Below are 8744 nucleotides of genomic sequence, written 5' to 3' on the forward strand. Positions count from 1 at the left end.
GGCTGATCAATTGGGGTCACTAATCGATCAGTCAATCGATTGAAGGTTGTAAGAATCAAACAGAAAGCTCCTAAATCGATTAACTAATCGATTGAGGTTCACCAATCGATCAGTCAATTGATTGAAGTTCATAAGAATTGAATAGAGAGCTTCTGGATCGATCTACTGATCGATTAAGGTTACCAATCGATTGACTAATCGATTGAAAATCATGAGAAGCCAACAGAGAACTTATGGATCAATTGACTAATTGATTAATCAATCGATCAACCAATCTATTGGAGTTTGTTGGGTTGTCCATGGAAGGTCTAAATTGATTGGTCAATCGATTAGCATTTGTCAATCGATCAGCTGATCGATTGGACTGGATGAACGAGTAAACAGAAGTTTTCTGGATCGATCAGTGGATCAATTCATGTATGTTCAATCGATTAGCACACGTGTGAATCGATTCACATCCATTCTTGATTAATTAAAAGGGTGGCAATCGATTGATATCCAATACCAAGCGATTGATAACTGAATTTAGTTCAGTTTATAACAATTTTTTCTTGGATTCTTCTTCACTCTTGCTACCTAATTGAACCTATACTATCGCCAAAGTGGGAACTATTGGAGAGGCTAGGAGTATTAGTGTAGAGGGATGTATATCCATACTAAGGGTGATTGGCCCAAAGGAAAATCATTCTTATAGCGGATATATGTTTAAGGAAGCTCACAAATTAAGTTAAACTTCTTGATCATGCACATGTGTGTCGACCCAAAAGAAATGACACTATGTGGCCAATTGGAAGCATTGTGAGTGATGCTAGAAAACATAAGCTAACTAAAGGATGCTCATGAATAAAGTATCATGTGCATAATGTGTCAGCTCAAAAGAAGACGAGTTATGTGGTAGATGAAGGTGATCATGAGTTATTTAGAGAGTACCAATAGCAAATTACATTTAGTCGAAAGACTTAACATAATGTTGCACTAGATATCTCTATGTATGCCCATATAGTTGCATATTTGATTTTTTGCATTTTGTTATTGCACAAGATACATGCTTTATTTACTAAATTGAGCTATGTTCTTTGCTTTTGTTTATGTAGTACTCTCAATTTCTGCTAATTTAAACAACATCCCCATGCATACTGGCACAAACTTCGGACAATAGAAAGTGTTGGTACAGTGTGGTCGGCTAAAAGGGGGGTTGAATAGCCTTACACAAATAAGGATAAACCCTTCTCGGACTTAAAAGAACACTTGCATAAAAATAGAATAGAAAATGAACTAAAAAGAAAGAGCAACCTAAATTTACTTGGTTACAACCGGGGAGGTTGTTAATCCAAGGAAGTGAAATGCACTAACTCTTCTTCAGGCGGAGAAGCCTCTTTACAGTAGTGTAAGCACAAAAAATTAGAAGCTAAATGAAAACAAGAGCGTGTACAAGTGTTGTTGCAAGAATGCTTGTTGTTGTTGAAGCTTCTGGATCAAGGCTGTATTTATAGCCTTGGTCGGGGTGCCTAGAGTGGGATAGAAATCTATCCCCGACGCAACGGTCAACGTCCATGTCAATGGTGATAAAGTTTGGGTTTTGGGCGCTCGGAATGGGTCCGGGCGCCCAGACCCTCAAAGTCAACCCCGTTGACTTTTTCGGTCCGGCCCCTCTGCTCCAGTACTACTCACCTCAGTCCAGTTCTTCCGCTCCGGCTTCGCTCGCTTGGGTGATTTCAACCAACTGAAATAAGGCTCACCCGAACCCAATTTCGGCCTTCTCCTCAAGCAAACTTCCGCTCCGGCTTCTCGTCCCTTGAAAACACTACACGCTTCCTTCTCGTCCACCGGTATACTCTTTCGCGACACCTCGTCCCTCAGACGCACCAAACCCGTCGACTTTCTCCCGTGACATCCTTCTCGCTAGCCGCGTCTTACACTCGATTTCTTGTGCCTCTAAGCTCCTGCACACTTAGACACAGGGATCAAAAACCAACGGGATCTAACTTAACTTGTTTGATGACATCAAAATAACCCTGGGGTTCCAATAAAAAGAGCATATTACGGTCTTATTATGCTGCATGGATATGGACTATGCATTTATGCATGATCACCCTGCACCTTTGACTGATGATTCGACTGCGAATCTAATCGCATGAGTATAATGATCATGAGAATGTCAATTCCGGAATCATTAAGGTTCGATAACTGAGAAGGAGGATGCTAAAACCTTCCTTATAGCGGACCGATTCACCTCAAACGAAAAGGTCGAGACTACTACACTTCTCACAAAGTTAGTGTCTATGTGGTACACAGGGAAGGGTAACATTAGGGAGTATATCATGGATATGTCTTGTTAGGGATCTTGCGGTCGGCTAGAAGTGGGGTTGGATAGATGGCGTCTCCAAATCGATAGCTCTTCCTACGTATTTGTTAGCACAGCGAAATACAAACAAACACAAATAGAAAGTTAATCTAAAAATAATAAGGAAATGCAAACCAATACACGTCGATGTAACATGGTTAGGAGATAACTTACTCCTACTCTACGACTTTCCGTAAGGTAGACGATCCCTCAATCCGTCAGTGGATTAGTCCCCAGAAACTCCAGCTAGCTCAAACCTCCTTGTGGGTGGAGAAACCTTGCCACAAACTCACCAAGACCTCTTGGACACAAGGGAAACCTTGAGCACTGGTAGACTACTGATTAGATTTTAACCAAGTCCAATTTTGTCAGTCTCAACCAAGCTCCCAAGGCTTGGTTATATAGGCTGCGGGTTAGAAAACTCCGCCTGCCAGACGACTGATGAAAGTGTCAGTCGACTGCCCTCTGTGGAGTCTCGACCGTTACATCCTAGCGGCTCGATACCAGTCGATTGGTAAAAGTACTAGTAGACTGCTCTACACTGGTCGAGCGAACAGAAGCATTCTGTTTGCTCCCAATCGACTGCCTAGTCGACTGATAAAACCACCAGCCGACTGGTACCCGAGTACAATCTCTCAGCACTAGGACCCTCACCCTTACGACTCACTTGACACTTCTTTGCAGCCTTGACCTCCTTGCCTTCAAGCATACTTCCTTTAGCTCTCGTCCCTCGGATGCATCCAAGCCCACAGCTCGTCCCAATGTCATCTTTCACGTATGCCTCGAAGTCGCTTCCCTCACCCTTTGTCCTTGTTGCTTTGTCCAATGTCCCTCGGATACTCCATCCTTCACCGGACCCAAAGCTATCAACTTGAGTCATATGTGTATCCTGTAAACTTGCACAAATCAAATACACATATCAAATACAAGAGTGAACCTAACTTAAACCTTTTACCCAAATACCAAAACACATGGTCGCACGGACCATTGGGATTGCTCTAATATGTCTAATCTGGTTACAAGGCTTAAGACACTAAAGTTAGACATGTCTGAAAGTGTCTTTGTGAACTTCATCTTAATCTCTCTGCCTATATAGTTCACTCCTTTTAAAATTAGCTATAATACTCAAAAGAAGAAATGGACACTAAATGAGCTCATAGCTTAGTGTGTATAGAAGAAGAGAGATTGAGAGGTGACACATTTCAAAGTGCTCATTATACATCCTCATCTCAATATTCGAACAAGAAAAGGAAGAAGGGTAATGGTAAGAGTAAGGGTAAACAACTTCCAGTGACTAGGGTTTCATGGCATAAAGTGCAAAAGTAACAAGATTCGGACCCAACTTATTTCTTTTGTAAAAATAAAGGTCATCTGAAGAAGGATTTCCTTAGATATGCCAACTAGCATGCCAAGAAAGGTATACTTCTCAACTTTGTTAGTTCAGAAGTCAACCTATCTATTGTACCTAATAACACTTGGTGGATAGATACTAATGCAACTACTTACATAAGTGTAACTATGCAGGGTTACCTCACAAGCTAAATGTCAATTGATGCCGAAAGATTCATCTATACCGGAACGGGCAAGAAGGCAAAAGTAGAGGAAATAGGTGACTTTAGAGTTTGTTTGGGGAACAATGTACTTTTGAATTTGGAAAATACTTTTGTAGTGTCATCTTTTAAACGGAACTTGATTTCTATTTCAAGTTTAGACAAATCCAGATACACTTGTTTATTTGAAAATAGAAAGTTTAGTATTTTTTGAAATTCTATCTTGTGTAGTACTGGTTCCTTAATTGACAAGCTATATAGATTGGACACTGAAACTCATTCGGATAATTTTATGATGCATAGTATTAGTGTGAAGCGTGATGTGACAAATAAGAATTGATCCATGTTGTGGCATAGACATTTAGGCAAACCTCTAGACAACGCCTTGAAAGGTTAATGTCACTAGGAATTCTTAATTCCCTTGATATGTCAGATTTTTGAATTTGCATTAAGTGTATCAAGGGGAAAACAACTAACAAGAGTAATAAGGGTTCAAGGCAGAGTAATGAAGTCTTAGAGTTTATACATACAAATATATATGGACTATTCCATAAGGCTTCTTGGAATTGTCAATTATACTTTATAAGCTTTACAGATGATTATTCCCGATACAGATACTTGTATCTTATTCATGAGAAGTCACAATCCTTAGACATGTTCAAAACTTTCAAAGCCGAAGTTAAAAATCAACTTGGTAAAAAGATTAAGGTCGTAAGATTAGACTATGGTGGTGAATACTATGGTAGATCTGATGGATCAAGAGAACAACGTCTTGGATCATTTGCAGATTACCTTGCTGAGTGCAATATCGTAGTGCAATACACCATGCCTGAAACACCTCAACACAATGATGTAGCAGAGCGATGAAACCGAAACCTCAAGGACATGGTGAAAAGTATGATTGCATTTTCTTCTCTACCAAAATCCTTGTGGGGTGAGACACTCAATACTACAGTTTACCTACTTAACAGAGTTCCTAGCAAGGTAGTAACAAAAATCCTATACAAGTTGTTGACAAATAGAGCACCTAGTCTTAGGCATCTATATGTCTGGGGTTGTCCAGCTGAAGTTAGGCCCTATAGATCTAATGAAAAGAAATTGGACTCAAGAACTGTTAGTTGTCATTTTATAGGATACTCTGAAACTCAAGAGATTTCAAGTTCTATAACCCCTTGAGTAGATCTCTTTTCGAGGCGGGTAATGCAAAATTCATTGAGGATGGTGGAAGTGATAAAGCTAGGAAAATATCATTTGAGGAGAACATTAGTGATTCTGATATGGTGACCACTGATGCAACTCATAGTGAAATGGTTATCGTTCCACGTGTGGTTGAAGCTGTACAACCAGAAGGGGTAGTTGGCTATGATATTCTCATATCACCTACAATTCATTTAGAAAGTGGATCATCTCAAATATAGGTATTCCCTCCTATGTGTTGAAAATGACTCCAACCACCTCAAGATCAAGTGTCATTAAGAAGATCCATTAGAAAGAGGAGATCCACGATGTCTCGTGATTATGTTTATCTCCAAGAGCATGAATTTGACATTGGGTTGGAAGATAATCCACATCTTTCCAAGAAATCAAACAATGCCCTCATCCAAAAAAATGGATCAATGTCATGAAAGAAGAGATGAAGTCTATGGCGGATAATGATGTTTGGGAACTTATAGAATTACCCGAAGGTGTAAAATCCGTTGGTTGTAAATGGATATTTAAGACCAAACGGGATTCACATGGCAATGTCGAAAAGTATAAGGCACACCTAGTCACCAAGGGATTCACTCAAAAGAAGGACATCGATTATAAGAAGACTTTTTTCGCCAGTTTCGACAAAAGACTCCCTTAGGGTAATCATGACATTTGTAGCTCATTATAACCTAGAGATGCACCAAATGGACGTTAAGACTGCGTATCTCAATGGAAACATTGAAGAAACTATATACATGTGCTACACCAAATTGACTCAGATGACTTCAAGCACCTAGTATGCAAACTAAGAAACTTCATTTATGGTTTAAAGTAGATATCTTGTTAATGATATAGGAAGTTTGATCAAGTGATTATTTATATAATTTCAAGAGGAATCCAATTGATCAATGTTTGTACATCAAGTTCAGTGGGAGTAAGTTCATTATACTTATTCTTTACTTGGATGATATATTGCTTGCAATCAATGATATGAGTCTACTGCTAAAAACTAAATCATTTCTATCCGGTGAATTTGAAATAAAGGATCTTAGTGAAGCATCTTTTGTCTTAGGCATATAGATTGTTCGTGATTGTTCAAGGTACACATTTGGACTATCACAAAAGGCCTATATAGAAAAGGTTCTCATTCAGTATGACATGTAGAGTTGTGCTCTCGGCGACACTCCGATGGCAATGGGTAATAGACTTAGCTTGCAATAATGTCCATGTAATGAACTTAAGATCAAGGAAATGCAGTAATTTCCCTATACATCAGTAGTAGAGAGTTTGATGTATGCTCAGGTATGTACTCATCTGGATCTTGCGTACATTGTGGGAATGTTGGATAGATATTTAAGAAACCCTAGACCAGCGGATTGGAAAGTCGTAAAGAGGGTTATGCGATATTTGCAAAGAACGAAGGATTACATGCTCACATTTCGAAGATCTGTGTTAGGACCGAAAAGTAGCAAGAGGGGGGTGACTAGCTCGTCGCGTGCTTCGTGGTTGGCGTTGCTTGTTTCTTCAAAGATGTGCAGCGGAAATACAAGAAACAAAAACATACAACGCTAACACTTGGGATTTTACTTGGTATCCACCTCACAAGAGGTGACTAGTCCAAGGATCCATGCACACACACACACCTCCACTAATAAACACTCCTTTTTGGTAACTACCGAAGGCGGAGAAGCCCTACAAGTTCACACTACAAGAAGAAAGGGAAAGGATACACAAATACAAGCAAAAGCTTACAATGAGTATAGAAACCCTAACCCTAGCTTTCTTCTTCAGCTGTAGATCCGCCTCTTGACTTGGAAAACCTCCAAGAACCTTCAAGAACTGGCGATATGATCTTTGTGGAGAAGCTGTGGAAGCGCTGAAGTGATCTACGATGAATCGGTGAAGTTCTCCCAAAGAAGACGCACACCAACGGCCTTTATCTGCGCCAATGGTCGGATCCCAATCGATTGGATTGCTCCCAATCGATCGGGGAGGCTTTGGATCGATCCACGGATCGATCCAGAGCGCCTCTGTGCTCTGGAAATTCGCCTGGATCGATTGGCTGATCGATCCAGGGCTTATCGCGACATACAGCACCTTCCCAATCGATCCACTGATCGATTGGGACCTCTGGATCGATCGGCTGATCGATCCAGAGGCATTCTGTGCGCTCGCGACTTCCTCCCAATCGATCCACTGATCGATTGGGACGAAGGCTTTGTTGGTGCAATATCCCTGAGGTCAAGGCTGACCTGGTTGACCAAGCTTGAGTCTTGGTTTCAGTTTCGGTGTTTGACAATACAAGGCTGATTGAAGAATAGTCAAGTAGGTCAAGGAGTGACCAGATACTTGACTGGGAAGTCCTAACTGGGATGTTAGGCAGAAAGAAAGTCCTGGTGAGTGAAGCCAGGTACAAGGAAGTCCTGGTGAGTGAAGCCAGGCAGAGGAGAAGTCCTAGTGAGTGAAGCTAAGCAGATTGGAAGTCCTGGTGAGTGAAGCCAGGCAGAGGAGAAGTCCTAGTGAGTGAAGCTAGGCAGATTGGAAGTCCTAGTGAGTGAAGCTAGGCAGATTGGAAGTCCTAGTGAGTGAAGTTAGGCAGATTGGAAGTCCTAGTGAGTGAAGCCAGGTAGAGGAGAAGTCCTGGTGAGTGAAGTTAGGCAGATTGGAAGTCCTAGTGAGTGAAGCTAGGCAGATTGGAAGTCTTGGTGAGTGAAGCCAGGCAGAGGAGAAGTCCTAGTGAGTGAAGCTAGGCAGATTGGAAGTCCTGGTGAGTGAAGTTAGGCAGATTGGGCATTTGGTGAAAGTCCAAGTAGGTCAAAGGATTGACTAGATACTTGGCACGGAGAAATCCAGATGGGTCAAGGTTGACCAGACATCTGGTGAAAGTCCAAGTAGGTCAAAGAAGTGACCAGATACTTGGCATGATAAAGAAAAGTCCAAGTGGGTCTAAGAGGTTGACCGGATACTTAGTGAGGGAGTCCTAGCAGGTCAAGGGTGACCAGATGCTAGGCATGATGAACCAACAGGTCAAGGCTGACTAGATGTTGGTTTGGGAGGTTTGGGACTTGGTTTTGGGCAAAAACCAGTAGCCGGATCGATCAACCGACGATTGGCTGGAGCCTAATCGATCGGCCGATCGATTGGTGCGTCCCTGCGACAAGCCTTCGTCCCAATTGATCAGTGGATCGATTGGGAGGCAGTCGCAAGCACACAGTAGCCTTCTGGATCGAACAATGGATCGATCCAGAGGTCCCAATCGATCAGTGGATCGATTGGAAAGGTGCTGTATGTCGCGATAAGCCCTGGATCGATCGACCGATCAATCCAGGCCAATTTCCAGAGCACAGAGGCGCTCTGGATCGATCCGTGGATCGATCCAAAGCCTCCCCGATCGATTGGGAGCAATCCAATCGATCGGGATTCGACCGTTAGTGTCGATTTAAGCTGCAGGCGTTCCTTTCCTTCGGCATCGCTTCCACGACAAACCTCAGATCTTCACCAGCGACTCCACAGAGCTCTCCACGCCAGTTCTTGAAGTTCTTGGAAGTTCTTCCAAGTCAAGAGGCGGATTTATTGCAAGAGGAAGAAAGCTAGGGTTAGGGTTTTCTTGTACTCATTGTAAGCTTTGTGCTTGTATTCTGTATCCTTTCCCCTTCTTC

The sequence above is a fragment of the Zingiber officinale genome, chromosome 1B, assembly GCF_018446385.1.
Source record: "Zingiber officinale cultivar Zhangliang chromosome 1B, Zo_v1.1, whole genome shotgun sequence".
NCBI classification, from domain to species: Eukaryota; Viridiplantae; Streptophyta; class Magnoliopsida; order Zingiberales; family Zingiberaceae; genus Zingiber; species Zingiber officinale.